The 17891-nt window shown below is 45.6% G+C and overlaps 1 non-coding gene across 1 annotated transcript; it reads right to left on the bottom strand.

Annotated features, from left to right (window-relative positions):
* Nucleotides 1-8544: 8544 nt before the first annotated feature.
* Nucleotides 8545-8709, bottom strand: LOC128398598 (U1 spliceosomal RNA). The gene has a single exon (XR_008327179.1). It is a non-coding gene; the product is annotated as a U1 spliceosomal RNA (small nuclear RNA).
* Nucleotides 8710-17891: the final 9182 nt, after the last annotated feature.

The raw sequence follows: 17891 nt of genomic DNA, 5'->3' as shown, positions 1-17891 counted from the left end.
AGACTAGAGACTTAAGTGGTGTACACAACAGCAAACAGCATGATTCATTCACAAGAGCCGAAAGGCCCTCAGGGCTTCCATTCATCTCAAATGTCACAGGAGCCTCCTTTCCTAACATCAATTACAAAAGGACTCTGCTTCAATTCCAGGTGATCCATTCATCTCTCTCTCTCTCTCTCTCTCTCTCTCTCTCTCTCTCTCTCTCTCACACACACACACACACACACACACACACACACACACACAAAGTCAGCACTGGTGGGTGGGGAGCTCTTTTTGTTAGCTGCTGCAATTGGCAAAAAAAGGAAAAGGAAGCCTTCAGTTTGGTGGCTGGAAATGGAATGGAATCGGTCATTGTGTTATATAACAACAACAACAACAACAATTTATTATTTATACCCTGCCCATCTGGCTGAGTTTCCCCAGCCACTCTGGGCAGCTCCCAATCGAGTGTTAAAAACAATACAGCATTACATATTAAAAACTTCCCTGAACAGGGCTGCCTTCAGATGTCTTTTAAAAATAGGATAGCTGCTTATTTCCTTGACATCTGACGGGAGGACGTTCCACAGGGCGGGTGCCACCACCAAGAAGGCCCTCTGCCTGGTTCCCTGTAGCCTCACTTCTCGCAGGGAGGGAACCGCCAGAAGGCCCTCAGCGCTGGACCTCAGTGTCCGGGCTGAACGATGGGGGTGGAGACGCTCCTTCAGGTATCCTGGATCGAGGCCGTTTAGGTCTTTAAAGATCAGCACCAACACTTTGAATTGTGCTCATAAAAGTACTGGGAGACAATGCAGATCTCTCAGGACCGGTGTTATATGGTCGTGGTGGCCACTCCCAGTCACCAATCTAGCTGCTGCATTCTGGATTAATTGCAGTTTCCGGGTCACTTTCAAATTTAGCCTCACGTAGAGCGCATTGCAGTGGTCTAAGCGGGAGATAACCAGAGCATGCACCAGTCTGGTGAGACAGTCTGCGGGCAGGTAGGGTCTCAGGCTGCGTACCACATGGAGCTGGTAAACAGCTGCCCTGGACAAAGAATTGACCTGTGCGTCCATGGACAGCTGTGCACCTGGTCCTTCAAGGGCACAGTTACCCCATTCAGGACCAGGGAGTCCCCCACACCTGCCCGCCCTCTTGTCGAAAGAAAAAGAAGGGTAGTAGATCACCTGCAGTAGTCCTGACTCATGCCTCTTCCTGTGTGGTGTGGTGGTGAAGAGCGGTGAACGTGTAATCTGGTGAACCGGGTTCGCGTCTCCGCTCCTCCACATGCAGCTGCTGGGTGACCTTGGGCCAGTCACACTTCTCCGAAGTCTCTCAGCCCCACTCACCTCACAGAGTGTTTGTTGTGAGGGAGGAAGGGAAAGGAGGATGTTAGCCGCTTTGAGACACCTTCAGGTAGTGATAAAAGTAAAGGTAAAGGTACCCCTGCCCGTACAGGCCAGTCTTGACAGACTCTAGGGTTGTGAGCTCATCTCACTCTAGAGGCCGGGAGCCAGCGCTGTCCGCAGACACTTCCGGGTCACGTGGCCAGCGTGACGAAGCTACCCTCGCGAGGCAGAGCCGCACACGGAAACGCCGTTTACCTTCCCGCTAGTAAGCGGTCCCTATTTATCTACTTGCACCCGGGGGTGCTTTCAAACTGCTAGGTTGGCAGGCGCTGGGACCGAGCAACGGGAGCGCACCCCGCCGCGGGGATTCGAACCGCCGACCATGCGATCGGCAAGTCCTAGGAGCTGAGGTTTTACCCACAGCGCCACCCGCGCTGTGATAAAGTGATAAAGCGGGATATCAAATCCAAACTACTACTACTACTACTCTTCCTCCTCCTCCTCCTCCTCCTCCTCTTCTTCTTCTTCTTCTTCTTCTTCTTCTTCTTCTTCTTCTTCTTCTTCTTCTTCCTCCTCCTCCTCCTCCTCCTCCTCCATTGTTGGCTTGGGGCAGAGCATCTCTCTTGCATGCAGAAGTTCCCAGGTTTGATCCCCAGCATCTCCAGGAAGGGCTGGGACAACAACAACCATGGAAGATGGGGGTGCTACTTTATTCTGAGTTGGTACTGTAAAAACTGACCCCCAATAGCTCTCTCGCTATTTTAGACAAGAGTCTTCCCCTCCTTTACCTGGGAGTGGTGGGGGTGGATATTGAGCCAGGGACCTTTGACAGAAAAAGAGCAGGCAGCTTGGATCACCAGCTTTTATTGAAACCCCTTTTCTTGCCCAATGAGGGCATATATTTGGAGCAAAAATTCATATCTGTGCAATTATTACTACTACTATTATTATTATTATTATTATTACTACTACTAGTAGTAGTCTGCATACTTTCCCATTGTTTGCAGTGTGGCCATATGCCTGTTACATTTAACAGCAGAACCGCTAGCATTACCTGATTTATCATCAAGGGTGAAAGGATCCTGAATTTGCATTACAGATGATTTTTTTACATCCCTCCTTTTTAACATATGTAAATTCAAGAGCACATTAAAGTCATTGCTCTCGAGTCCTTTTGAAACAGCGGGAAGCCTGGCTTATTTTTAAGTATATAAAGTGAAAGCACCGTGGGGTCCCTCGTCCTTTTCCCACAGAAACACAAAGTCACATTTACTCTGAGAGATGCGCAAAATCTTCCGGTTTATTTGTTGGGGGAGCATTTGAGCTTCTCCTTTCCAGATACCAGCTCACCTCCTCCCAGTTTGCGGTTTTGGTAGCCTCCAAACCCCCATTTCTCCCCCCAACCCCCTGAAAAAAGTGTGTACAACGGGAGGTGGTGGGGATACAGGCTTGGCGTCACCATGGTAACAGCATCCCCATCCTGTGTACATTCATGAGGATGTCTGTAGACCCTTGCAAAGAGGAGGTCTCTTCGGATATTCAGTGAAGTCGCTTTGGCCCACTGCCAGGCTTGTTCATGAAAAGGATCTGTCCCCTTCTTGCGCTATGCAAAAGGAAGGCTCTGACATTTCCCCCACTTTGGGACTGAGCTGGCAATCCGTGGATTATGTTAAGTCGTTTTAACACGTAGCCGAAAATGACCATTTCTCATGGAAGCAACAAAGGCTGCATCCTGTGCACATTTGCTGCACCAAACTGCAAGGCCCGTTAAAACTCGTTGTGTCCTCAGCTGGGAGGCAGGAAAGGAGGACATAAATCCTAGGTGAGAGAACAGGTTGGCTCGAGAGCCAGTGTGGTGTAGTGGTTAGAGCACTGGACTATGACCTTGAGAGACCAAGGTTCAAATCCCCCCATAGCTCATTGAGTGGCCTTGGGCTAGTCATTGCATCTCAGTCTAAGGCCCAGGGGTCAGCAAACTTTTTCAGCAGGGGACCAGTCCACTGTCCCTCAAACCTTGTGGGGGGCCGGACTATATTTTGAAGGGGGGGGAGAAAAAAATCCTATGGCCCACAAATAATCCAGAAATGCATTGTAAATAAAAGGACACATTCTACTCATGTAAAAACACAGATTCCAGGACTGTCCACAGGCCAGATTTAGAATGCAATTGAGCCTGATCCGGCCCCCAAGCCTTAGGTTGCCTGCCCATGGTCTAAGCCAGTGGTGTCCAAACTTTTTTCAAAGAGGGCCAGATTTAATGAAGTGAAGGGCCATGAGGGCCGACCAAAGTTTGTGGCCTTTTTTAAGGATTGAAGCTGTTGAGCTTTTTTTAGGGTTGAAATTGTTGAGGGGTTTTTTACCCAGGGAAGTAAACTGCCACAAGAGCCGGATTAAACCGACCAGCGGGCCGGATTAGGCCCCCAAATCAGGATAAAATGAGAAGACTATGTACACCACCATGGAGAAAAACTGAGATATAAATGCAACAAACAAACGGTAAATTGATGGATGCTTTCTCTGTTTCTTTGCTGCAGGCTTATTCGGCTTTCCTAAGGCGTATCTTGTATAATGAGTAGGCATTTTGTAATTTTGCTAGTTTATATTGTTTTACATGCTTACTTATTTGTAATTTATTATTATTATTATTATTTCAATTTATAATCTACAGAAAGCAGAAAGAACAATTATAACAGCAGGCGAAAGTTTAAAGATGAAAAACGAAACTACAATATAAGCACGTAGAATAAGTAGCTGCACGTGGGTTAAAATAACAAAGTCCAAGTAAACACTATCAACACTATCAGATCATCAAGTACAGTTCCAGTTTGCCAGGCTTGTGACAAAGGTTTGGTTTGTTTATTTGTTTGTTTGTTTGATATCCTGTCAGCACAGGGCAGCAAACACATGAGGTAAAACAACTGAAACAGCTGTTGTTGTTGTTGTTGTTGTTTAGTCGTTTAGTCGTGTCCAACTCTTCTCCTTGTGCCCTCATTTAGTCGTGTCCCCTTCTCCTTGTGCCCTCCATATTTCCCAACATCAGGGTCTTTTCTAGGGAGTCTTCTCTTCTCATGAGGTGGCCAAAATCTTGGAGCTTCAGCTTCAGGATCTGTCCTTCCAGTGAGCGCTCAGGGCTGATTTCCTTCAGAATGGAGAGGTTTGATCTTCTTGCAGTCCATGGGACTCTCAAGAGTCTCCTCCAGCACCATAATTCAAAAGCATCAATTCTTCGGCGATCAGCCTTCTTTATGGTCCAGCTCTCCCTTCCATACATCACTACTGGGAAAACCATATCTTTAACTATACGGACCTTTGTTGGCAAGGTGACCCCTTCATGGATCACTGCCTTGTCGTGGCGAAGGGGCTTGAATAACTCAGAGAAGCTATGAGCTATGCCGTGCAGGGCCACCCAAGATGGACAGGTCATAGTGGAGAGTTTTGACCAAACGTGATCCACCTGGAGCAGGAACTGGCAAGCCACTCCAGTATCCCTGCCAAGAAAACTCCATGGACAAAGACAACAGGCATTGAAACAGCTACAATTAATAAATTTAAAAAATGCCAGTACAGATTTATTTCAGTTGATTGTTTGCATTCATAGCACTTTTTCCATATACATATACCTATTAATGTGCTTTTCACTGCTTTGGGCCCAAAAGTCAGTATATAAGTAAACCCCCAAAGCTCACAGCAACTCAATGGGCCTTGCTTCCGAGTAGGACCATGTTAGGACTTGCAGCTCTCCTAACTGAAAGATCCTCCAGCCCCATAGTTAAAGTTCACCAGGTAATGAATCTTGCCAGCTGTCAAAGTAGCCACTTAATCTGTGAGCTCGCTGCCTTCCATTCGCCCTCAAAATTGGCTCGGGAAAAACGCTTTGTTTAGCTTGCATGTTATTTGCTGAGTCTTCCCTGAGAATGTCGCAGGCTGATCTGAATTGCCTTGTCCTGGAGCCAGCTGATAGAGTTTGCACATTTCAAGATGAGTCACGCCAAACAGCAGTGAAGAATGGAAATGTCACATGGAGCATGATTACTCATCGCCCTCACTATCACCCCCAACCACACACACACACACACACACACACACACTTTCCCCAGTGGTAAGAAGTTTCAGGGAAACTTTCCACGATCCTTTTACAGGCAACACAAGAATACTGGAGCATCGTGGTGTTTGGGTAATCCCTGTTCCTTAACAGGAATTGCGGCCATATCTGCCTGTTTGTTTCTTTGTCATTTGTTTGCTTATTGCATACAAATTACCGTATTTTTGCTCTATAAGATTCACTTTTTCCTTCCTAAAAAGTAAGGGGAAATGTGTGTGCATCTTATGGAACGAATGCAGGCTGCGCAGCTATCCCAGAAGCCAGAACAGCAAGAGGGATTGCTGCTTTCACTGCACAGCGATCCCTCTTGCTGTTCTGGCTTCTGAGATTCGGAATATTTTTTTTCTTGTTTTCCTCCTCCAAAAACTAAGTGCTTCTTGTGGTCTGGTGCATCTTATAGAGCGAAAAATACGGTATATACCGCTTGATTGTGGAATCAAAAAAGATAAAAACAATGAAATGATTGCTGCGGAATTTCCAGCCATAATTCAAAACACACCGAAAGCTAAAACCACAACAGACTAGACTAAAGCAAATTAAAACTCAGGCAAACTTTCTAAACATCTGGGCCGGCTTATCTAGAACATCTCTAGATGCCCATTAATATAAAGCAGAACTCTCTAAAGTGGTTTACATGAAATATAATCATAAAAAGTCTGTATGAGTTCATGGGGGGAAAACACAACAAACAAATGCAACTTTTAGAAAGATGAATACAAACAGAATTAGAGATAGGTGCAAAGTTTGGGGGAGCTGTGGTTCTCAAGGTGTTGCTGGGCTAGAGCTCTTATCAGCCCTGACCATTGGTCCTGATGGTTATGGCCTTCGTATCATTCAGAAAGGCAGAAAATCCGAAAGCAATGTTCTATAGAAGGAGCATGGACACCTGTCCCCTTTTGTCTTCGCAGCACCCTAGTTATTTAAGGTAAGGCTGAGGGGCTGCGACTTGTCCTCCCAGTGGGCTTTGTAGGCCACATTTGAACCCCTGTCCTTGCTGCAGTGATCTGTTAGCTACAAAAGAGGGGCTTTTCCTTGCCGGTGTAACGCTCAACTTTCTGATACTCTGAGATCAGGCAGTTATCAGAGCCCAGCTGACAGATCCGGCCCCAATTTATACCAGATGGTCACCGGAATTCAGTATGCCCCTTGTATAAGTTCAGATTACCGGATGTATTGGCAGAAATGACTGGCAGAATCCGAGACCAGGGAGAAGTGTCGGTGGATGAAGATTGGAAGAAATTTAAAGACTATCTACAGAAATATTGTAAAATTAATGAATGTTAGAATGATGTTGGATAGAAATTAAGTGGTTTCCAGCTGTAATGCTTTAAGAGAATATGAAAAAAGGGTTATAAATAGGTAAAAACATAATGGTAAGGATTTGCTGAACCAACAATTTGAAGTGGAATACAAAAAAGGGAGGTATGAGGAGGTCTGGGAAACAAGCTAAAGGAAAATAAGCAATGGAAAATTTGTGTGTCTTTAATTATTTTTATTTTGTATTTTTGTTATTTTATTCTCTTCATTTTATTGTAATACTTTAAAAAAATCTTAATAAATATCTTATTAAAAAAAAAAAAGACAGATCCGGCCCCAATTTATACCAGATGGTCACCGGAATTCAGTATGCCCCTTGTATAAGTTCAGATTACCAGATGTCATCGGCTTCATTTTGCAGAAGGATACCTTTTAACAGTCCCAAAGGTACTCATTATATATATATATATATATGGTTCATTCTCAAACAGATTCCTTCCGAAGATTTAAGGCAGCGCCAATCCGTTAGTGAGCTGAGAGGTTTCTTTGGCTTATTAAACCTGTTACGTACTGAAGTTCTCACCCTGGGCCAGCAGGGGGATACTGTAGATAGTTTTCACTCAGGTCCGCATATGCAAATAAGGGATTGAAAGTGACGTTCAGTGATTGGATAGTTACGGAAAGTTGTTACTGTTGCGTTGTAGTGGAGCTCTGTATAAGCAGGCTGGCTGAACCCTTCAGTTCTGTTCTGTTCTGGGCCTGGAATAAACAAGAGCTGTTTGGAGAATCGCTGTGTCGTCTGAGATGTTCCACACAACTTAACAAAAAACCCCACCACACGCTTTCCCTTGCCCCCAGCTACGCCCCACAGAGTGTAATTATGGGTTGTATGTTCTGCACCCTTGTTCTCCCTCTCTCAGGAGGGGTCCGTGAATGTCTCGAAGGAGAAACGAGCAACAGGGTGTCAGGCATGCGTATCCCCCGGGGCGACGGCCTTCACAGGGAAACCCGATGGAGAAGGAAACATTCATCCACAACTCTCCCGAGAATCATCTCCGGCCCTTCATCTCCCCAGCTGGCTTTTCCTTCATTTTGCCTGTCTTCTCTTTCCACTTAAGAGACTGGTGTCACCACGCTTAAGAGAAAATAGAAAGCAGCCTCAGTGGCAAACGACGCGGTTTCCAGGCCTGCCTGAAATAACCTTTCCGGCACTGGAAAAGGAAACGTCGCCATAAAAATAAGGCTGTGTGTGCCCCGCGATTGTGTGGCCTCGTTGCCACCGAACGGGTGGATCTTGCCCTCAAGGTAGGCCTGGAAGTGTGTTACATGAATTTTAAGGGGCATACAAGCAGGCACACACTCCACAGCAAACCAATCCTTTGCCCTTCAAAATTAGGAAATTGAAATATACTCAGAGTGAAGAGTGAATTTCATGCTCTTTATTCAGCTCATGGTGGTGAGGAGGAATGAACGTTTCCCCAAAGTATCTGCTTTATGTACATTATTTACACAATGGGCTGCACGTGATTGGCTAATTCCGGAATTCTCCTGTAGGCCAATCAGGTTGCGGATTCACTTCCACCTGGAGCTGGATTGGGTGGTTCCTGCGGACCAATCATACTGCTGCATTGTTCTAGGACCAATCAGATGCTGCATTCTGAATCCTATTGTTCTAGGACCAATCAGACTGCTGCATTTTGGATCCTATTGTTCTAGGACCGATGAGACTGCTGCATTTTGGATCCTATTCAACTCAATACATAACAGAAATAGTCTCTGGAAAAAATAGACACTTTATCTGAGTTCACAGAGCGATCCTGATGCCATCTTGACACACACACACACACACACACTCTTAAACAGCAGAAATACAGCCCCCCACTGTCACAAATGATGCAGTCCACTTTTCCCACATTTGGGGCAATCACAGGGGTCAGCCCCCCCACAGTGCAATGGATGAGCCTCACATTGAGAAAAACTCCTTCTTGATCAAGGTGTCTCCCCTTGCCAGGTTAGTATTTGACTCTCTTAACGACCCGAAATCTTTTCTCTGCAGCGGAAAGAAGTACCGTATTTTTTGCACCATAACACTCACTTTTTTCCTCCTAGAAAGTAAGGGGAAATGTCTGTGCGTGTTATGGAGCGAATGCCTGCGGGTGGCGGGGGGGGGGAATCTGCTGCAGTCGTGAGCAGAGGATCCATGGTTCCCCTTCCTTCCCTCCTCCATGGTTACAAAGCATGGATCCACATGGATCCTCAGGGTTTTTGCATTGGGCTACTCCAAACTCACTGTCAGATCACATGTCTGTGGCCACAGCATGAACCACAAAAATCATATATCCACTATTTTGTTTAGAATATTTTTTTTCTTGTTTTCCTCCTCTAAAAACTACGTGCGTGTTATGGTCTGGTGCGTGTTATAGAGTGAAAAATACGGTATCTTGGGAAAACCTTTCCCAAAATGTCTTTTCGCTTACCAAATTCCTTCAGATCAGTAAAAATCAGTCGGCAAGAGCTCTTGGGCTAGCCTGGAATACTTCCAGACTCTTCCCTTCCCCCATGGAGCTCAGAGGTTAGTTCATACAGGGTTATCATCCCGTTTTATCCTTGCAAAGGCACTGGAGGCTAGTGACTTGGGTAAGGCTGACCAATGATTTTTGACGGCTAAATAGGCATTCTGAACCCATCTTCAGTTCCTCTAGCCCCTATGCCACAACAGTTTTCGACATTGCAGTGGAGACAACAGCAACAACATATTATCACACACACACACAGAGAGAGATTGAGCATTGCGATTGGTTGAGTACTCCCACTAATTGCTTACTTTGGTTAATTTGTTCCCAGACAAGATAAATTGTTCATTGAGTACACAGTCTAGATTGCAACATCTTCCTGACAAAAACACTCGGCGCTAGACATTAAAAATAAATGGAGCTGAGCGGGGGGCAAACACACAAACCCTGTCATATTGATCACATCAACCGAGAACTCTCGGGGAATGGGGGCTGATTCAGAAATAAGAAATGGCCCAGTTTCCTGGGTCTCATTGTCCCACTGTCTATTTTTCCGTTCGCCCCCTTGAGCTGTCCCCCTTGACTTCATGCCAAACTAATAATTGTCAACGTTGACCATCTATGGCCCCAGATGTGGGTTGGATTTATCGTGGACATTTGGACAGGATGAAAATCTGGCAAATAGCAGAATTATGTGTGCAGGTTGAAAGACTGAAGAACCAAAGCAAACAAGTAGGCTGGTATTATTCCTAGGGAATTATGAGCATAGGAAGAAATCCAAGAGGTGCAATTAGGGCAGAACCAATCAGCAGACAGCTGGGAGTCAGCTGACATGGGCGAAGCCAATCAGCACAAAACTGGGAGTCACGTGACCATGGCTCAAAATGTCCTTGCTTGCTTCTACTTGGCTATAGACTGTGTCCATAAATATTGGCGATGACACTACAGACCCAATCCTGCACCTATTTCCACATGCTGAACTGGGGAAGCATCTGTTGCCATCACCGTAACCCAGCCCAAATTAGGGGCAGGGTGGGAATGAGCTCAGATCTCATTCTCTGGAATGGCCTCTCTCGCAGGTCGCCTAACTTACAGGTCTTAGAAATAAAATTGGTTGGCTTATAGTTCATACTGTGTATATTTAGCAAAGTTTTAGAAATCTCGAAGCTACGTAGAGTTAACTGCACCGCCATCGTTTGTCTCATTCACACATTGCTAGCGTTACTTTAAAAACGTACAATAAAACACACACAAGTCCCATAGGTAATGAAAAAAGACAGTTACTTCACATTCACAGGGAGGGTTTTGGAGTCCAAGCCTACAGTATGAGAGGAGGGCCAACACAGAAAAGGCCTGTTCTAGTTTTGCCCCCAAACGGATCTCTCATGAAGGAGACACAGGAAGAAGGGCCTCAGGTGATGATAACAGGGTTCGGGCAGGTTCATATGTGGCCCTCAGTTATTTAAAGCTTTATAGGTTAAAACCAGCACTTTGAATTGGGCCTGGAAACTCACAGTGCAGTTGGGCCAAGATTGGTGTAATATGCTCAAACCGTCTTATCCTGGTGAGCAACCTGTCCACCAAATTCTGCACTAGCTAAAGTTTCCGAATCAACTGCTTTTAAGAGTGTGTTTAAGACTTCTTCTAAGGCTCGCCCTGCTGTCCTAGGCCAACGGTCCAACAGTCTTTCCCAAAAAAATAGACAATCAGATGTTCAAAGCAGAGGTCAAAGAGACAGACACTGGACACAACTAAAGAACCAGGGAGCCAATATTTGGGGGGGGGAATCACCAGTGTTGAAGCAACGATTCTTCAACATCAACTTCTTTGGACTGGTCGTGTTGTGCGGATGCCTGATTATCGTCTTCCAAAGCAGCTACTCTATTCCGAACTTAAAAATGGAAAGCGTAATGCTGGTGGTCAACAAAAGAGGTTTAAACACTGTCTCAAGGCAAATCTCTAAACACCAAAAATTGGGAAACACTTGCCTGCAAGCACTCCAATTGGAGAATAGCCTTTACCAAAGGTGTCAATGGGCTTTGAAGACACTCGAACTCAGGACGCAAGGGAGAAACGTGCTAAGAGGAAGGCACGCTTGGCAAATCCACACCATGATCAACTCCTGCCTGGAAATCAATGTCCCCACTGTGGAAGGACGTGTGGATCCAGAATTGGCCTCCACGGTCACTTACGGACTCATTGTTAAAACTGTGTTTATGGAAGACAATCTTACTCGACTACGAGGGATCGCCAAAGAGGAAGAAGAAGAAGAAACATATAATATGTTGTAGTAATCTAACCTAGAGGTTACCAAAGCATTGCTGTTGTTTAGTCGTTTAGTCGTGTCCGACTCTTCGTGACCCCATGGACCAGAGCACGCCAGGCCCTCCTGTCTTCCACTGCCTCCCGCAGTTTGGTCAAACTCATGTTCGTAGCTTCGAGAACACTGTCCAACCATCTCGTCCTCCGTTGTCCCCTTCTTCTTGTGCCCTCCATCTTTCCCAACAACAGGGTCTTTTCCAATGAGTCTTCTCTTCTCATGAGGTGGCCAAAGTACTGGAGCCTCAGCTTCAGGATCTGTCCTTCCAGTGAGCACTCAGGGATGGTTTCCTTAAGAATGGATAGGTTTGATCTTCTTGCAGTCCATGGGACTCTCAAGAGTCTCCTCCAGCACCATAATTCAAAAGCATCAATTCTTCGGTGATCAGCCTTCTTTATGGTCCAGCTCTCACTTCCATACATCACTTCTGGGAAAACCATGGCTTTTACTATACGGACTATACAGACCAAAGCATAGACAGCAGTAATTTGGCTGTCCCAGTCCAGACAAGGGTGCAGCTGGGCCACTAGCCAAAGCGGATGAAAAGCACTGTGCCCCACCGAGGCCACCTGAGCCTCAAGAAACAGCAACAGACTAGATGACTCCAACTCTAGAATTCGATGATGAGAGAATGAAATTGATGCAGACAAACGTTGGCATCTCTGTCCAACTTGAGCCTCACTATAAGACATGAGCCTGTGTTAATACAATGGCATTGGAAGGGGGCAAAACATATGTGGCTAAAACTGGGCCCGTTTAACCTTTTCTTCCCAAACCTGCAAAATAAACATGACCCAGCTTTGCACAATAAAGAGGAGCAAAGCGCTCTGCCGAAACCTCCTGCATGCTACATTAATTTTATTTCCCCCCTTTCCTTCTGATTAAACTGCCCACTAGTTATTCGTTGCCTCTGGGCTAATGCTAGTACAACTCTGTCACTAATGGGAATGGAGTGGGCATGCATAAAACTACAATTAGAAGAACGGTACGATGCACATCTCAGACGTGGATATATCCCTCCCTATGCTTTGAGCTGAGACAGAGAGAGAGAGAGAGAGAGAGAGAGAGAGAGAGAGAGAGAGAGAGAGAGAACATTTTCACCAGCTGCTCATCAGTAGCACAGGATGCAATTCAACATTAAATTCACATCTAAAATTTAAAAGCAGGGGCTTCTGAATCTCTCTCTCTCTCTCTCTCTCTCCCCTCCTGGCAAGGGAAGGTAAATTCTGTTCATTTCATTTTTCCTCCATTTCTCATTTTCCCATTCTTCAGTTCTCCATATTTCCACACCAGTTTGCATTAAAAAAAAACCCAAAAAACTGCATGATAATTCATCAGCATTTCAGCGCTAGTTTGTCCTAATAGACACATTTCCGCCTGCACCTTTGCCCAATGCATACATTCTTTGCAAAACCTTTTCCCTGTAATATAGCACGTTTTAATGCACACTTTGCCCTAGTATATATAAATTTGCACACATTCCTTAGTTGGAGAACCAAGCTGCGAAATTTGAAGAAGTGTGAATTTCAAAGGATGTAATCCTTTGTTTTTATATGTGCAAATTTTAGAATTTTTTAATATATATATATATATGTGTGTGACTGTTTTATGTACACTTTTATCGTATTGTAAATAGCTTCAGGATGCCTCGTGGGAAGCGATTCATAAATTAAATAAATAAATAAAAATAAAAATTATAGTGTCTATGTTTCTTCCCTATCTCTCCCACATTTAATCCTCAGAGCAAACCCTGTGAGGCAGGCTAAGTGAGAGGCAAGGGATTGGCCCCAGTGAGTCAGGATTTGAACAGAGGTCTTCTGAATCTCTGTTTGACACTCACAAAGTGCCACCACTCTGGCGCTCTCGTTTGTCCGTGAGGAGGAACCCATGAGACACAGGATATGACATCATTGTGAAGTGCATCTCCCCACCCACCACCCCTTTGCCAGCCAATGACGTGAGGCAGGAAGTCACTCTGACCACCTCTCATGAAAACACCATGGGCAAGTGTCATGTGGATTTTGAAGAATTCAGGCACCTACAGTGGACGCTCGGGTTGCGAATGTGATCCGTGCAGGATACATGTTCACAACCCACAGTGTTCGCAACCTGCAGCCACACATCTGTGCACGTGCGGGTTGTGATTCGGCACTTCTGCGCATGCGCGACCGCTGAAACCCAGAAGTAACCCAGTTCCAGTACTTCCGGGTTTCGGCGGTCTGTAACCTGAAAAAACGCAACCTGAAGCTAGGAAGTACTAGGAACTTTTTGCCGTTAAAGTGGTTGAGAGCCAGTGTGGTGTAGTGGTTAAGAGCGGTAGTCTCGTAATCTGGGGAACCAGGTTCGCGTCTCCGCTCCTCCACATGCAGCTGCTGGGTGACCTTGGGCTAGTCACACTTCTTGGAAGTCTCTCAGCCCCACTCACCTCACAGAGTGTTTGTTGTGGGGAAGGAAGGGAAAGGAGAATGTTAGCCACTTTGGGACTCTTTTGGGTAGCGATAAAGCGGAATATCAAATCCAAACTCCTCTTCCTCCTCCTCCTCCTCTTCTTCTTCTTCTTCTTCTTCATTATGAACAAGGAGCTCAACGTGGTGTGCCAAGTTCCCACAACCATTTTATCCTCCCAGCAACCCTGTGAGGTAGGCTCGGCTGAGAGACGGTGCCTGGCTCCAAGTCACCCAGTGAGCTTCATGGCCGAGCGGGGGATCTGAACCCTGGTCTGCCAGGTCTTAGTCCAACGCTCTAACCACTACACCACACTGCTTTCAGAAGGGCTCTGCCGCCCTAGCTCAACAGATAAACTGGATTTGAGGGTGAGTCTGGAAAGTGAGGCAGAACTGCACTGAAAAGCACGGGATGAACGAGTGGTGTATGAATGCCCTGCAAGCAAAACAAGATGAATGATCCTTGGCGTCTAACCGCCCCGCTAATGAATGCTCAATAAAGACTGACTCTAATCTGACCTCTGTGTAAGCTTTGTGCAAGCAAATCAGGATGAATGATGCCGTCTGGAGGAGATGCCCCAGAAGAACAAGCTCCCATTCCCAGCTTATGTGAAATGACCCCTGAGTCTCGGCCGGGCAGCCCCAAATAATTCTCCGGCCTTGCTTCTTCTCTCATCTGCTGGTGGAGCCCAGCTGAAGGGGAAGAGCTCAGGAAGGTTTTCATCATCTGCCACTGGGTGCCGGCTATTATTTCAGACACAGCTCCGCAGTCAGCGGAGTGTATTTCATGACTCTTGAACATCAAAAGCCCTCGATGTCAGAGCTACAGATGCTGCACATTAGCCGAGCCGGAGCGCTGCCAAAACGTTATCTTGCATGAGAATTCAAGAGTTGACTTCTCAGCTGGACACACACAGAAAAGGGTTATTTCTTCAAGATGCAAGCGGGCGCAGGTCCAGCGGTTATTCAAGCTCTGCTCAACAGTATTAAGAAATCAGATTTCTTCCTCTCTCTCTCTCTCTCTCTCTCTCTCTCTCTCTCTCTCTCCCGAGCTTTAAGGAAATAAACTTCAGATATAGATTTGAGAAAGCACCTGCTGCCCAGATATTCCCCACAAATTCTAGTTCGGCCTAGTTGCTGTATGTCAGCTGGAGAACTTGTGTTATGAGGCAACGGGAATGTGCAGAATAAGAAATAAACACTTGTGTTTCGGCCCAGAAATGGAAGCAAGAAGAAATACTGACGAAAGAAGAATGGCAGACAAAATTAATGGACTACGCAGAATTGTACAAAATGACAGGAAGGATTCGAAACCTGTGAGACCAGAGATTTACAGAAGATTGGAAGAAATATATGAACTATTTGAAGAGCAACTGTAATCAACAAATTACGCTAGTAGGACTACAAGAGGTTTTGTAAGGAGAAATACATGAAACATTGCAAAGAAGATTAGGAAGAGATATATTAGTTATGATATTTAAATGTAATAGTGAAAGGAAGAAATGTAAATTAAGTGAAGAGATTGGAAAATTTTCAGATGTGATTGATTGTATAAGATATAAAAGTATGTTTAATAATCGTTGAAAATGATATGTTAAAAAACTAATAAAGTATTTAATAAAAAATAAATAAACACTCGTGTCAGCAGTCCAGAACCATAGCACTTTATTGTTTATTCCAGGCATTTATACGCCACTTAATCATCCACATTTCTAAACGGTGTACATGAAAATGAACCCCGCAGAAAATGCAGTGGTACCTTGGGTTACATACGCTTCAGGTTACATACTCAGCTAACCCAGAAATAGTGCTTCAGGTTAAGAACTTTGCTTCAGGATGAGAACAGAAATTGTGCTCTGGCGGCGCGGTGGCAGCAGGAGGCCCCATTAGCTAAAGTGGTGCTTCAGGTTAAGAACAGTTTCAGGTAAGGAACGGACTTCCAGAACGAATTAAGTACTTAACCCAAGGTACCACTGTAGGAGGATATTTTTTAGCTGGATCCCGTCTTGAAGGCAGACATGTCAGAAAATTCTGACAGGAAAAGAAAACAGGACTAGAAGTTGCCAGTATTTACTTATTCATCCCATGGCTGTAACAAAAATGAATGGGCAGGAATAATGTAATGATAACGCAATGCACGTAAATTAATTAAGTAAATTACGTCATTTCACCACAGCAGACAGGTGAACAAAGTTGTCTGTGGTGGAAGGTGAACTGTGTCTTCTGCTGCCGCCAGATTGGATCATAAAACTACAGAATTATAGAGTTGGAAGGGGTCCTGATGGGCGGGGTATAAATAATAAATTGTTATTATAAATTATTATGTTTATAATATGTTAGCCCAAGCCCCTACAATGCAGGAATATGCAACTGTCCCGTGCAGGGATCGAACCTGCAACCTTGGCGTTTTCAGCACCACGCTCCAACCGAGCTGTTAAGGATCTCTGAACCCCTCAGCTGCACCCCTCCCCCCACAAATCAAGGGGAGAATATTTGGAGAAGATTCTGCAAAGTGGCCTTTTCTTAAGGGCAGGGTCAAGGGCCAGAGAGAGAGAGAGAGAGAGAGAGAAAAGAAAAAGGCTAAGCATTTCCTCAAAACCAAACCAAATGTCTTGAGAAAATGCAGTTCAGCTGTAATTGAAAGCAAGCAAACAGGTTCAATAGCGTTCTGTGCAAGCGAGTGGGCTGGGTCAATGCTGCTCTGTCGCCACACGTCGTAACTCAGGAATAAGCATCTACATTGCATGCAGGAGGTCTCAAGTTCCAAACATGGCATCTCCCTGAATCTCTGGGGAGATGCTGCCAGCCGGTGTCAACAGTACTGAGCTAGGTGATGGGGCAATGGCTTGATTCGGTATAAGGCAGCACCAGCATCAAAAGAAAGGGCTCTTCCATCAGCTCTACATCCAAAGCACCAGCCGTTGCAGAGCACAGCGAAATCTCAGCTTTTTCTCTCTTGCATCATCTTCTAAGCAGTTCTAGGAGCAAACTCCAGTTCTTTGGACGAGGTAAAAGGTAAAGGTAACAGTCCAGTCGTGGCCGACTCTGGGGTTGCGGTGCTCATCTCACTTTATTGGCCGAGGGAGCCGGCGTACAGCTTCTGGGTCATGTGGCTAGTATGACTAAGCCGCTTCTGGCGAACCAGAGCAGCACACGGAAACACCGTTTACCTTCCTGCCGGAGCGGTACCTATTTATCTACTTGCACTTTGATGTGCTTTCGAATTGCTAGGTTGGCAGGAGCAGGGACCGAGCAACGGGAGCTCACCCCGTTGCTGACCTTCTGATTGGCAAGTCCTAGGCTCTGTGGTTTAACCTACAGCACCACCAGTGTCCAGGTAGCTTTGGGCAAAGAACAGATTATTTACAATGCATTAATCAGCTCCCAATTGTCCCCATCGGATGGTAGGTTTCACCACCCTCAAGGGAAACACAAATCATCTTTACTATGTATTATGATCCTAATGCGGTTTTAAGCCCCATGGAATACCAGGGGTCAGCAAACTTTTCCAGCAGGGGGCCAGTCCACTGTCCCTCAGACCTTGTGGGGGGTCGGACTATATATTTTTTTTTGGGGGGGTGTTGAACAAATTCCTATGCCCCACAAATAACCCAGAGATGCATTTTAAATAAAAGCACACATTCTACTCATGTAAAAACAGCAGGCAGGCCCCACAAATAACCCAGAGATGCATTTTAAATAAAAAGACACATTCTACTCATGCAAAAACACGCTGATTCCTGGACCGTCCACGGGCCAGATTGAGAAGGCGATTGGGCTGGATCCGGCCCCCTGGCCTTAGTTTGCCTACCCATGGAATAGTCTGACAGGGGTTTGCAGCCTGCCAGCAAACTCAAAGACCCCTACCCACAAATGCGCAGCATTTTAGGAAACCGGGAGGTTGATCAGATTTGGTCTTCCGAT

The sequence above is a fragment of the Podarcis raffonei genome, chromosome 12 (genome assembly GCF_027172205.1).
Source record: "Podarcis raffonei isolate rPodRaf1 chromosome 12, rPodRaf1.pri, whole genome shotgun sequence".
In the NCBI taxonomy this organism is placed as follows: domain Eukaryota; kingdom Metazoa; phylum Chordata; class Lepidosauria; order Squamata; family Lacertidae; genus Podarcis; species Podarcis raffonei.
This window is presented reverse-complemented; position numbering and strand designations above follow the sequence as displayed.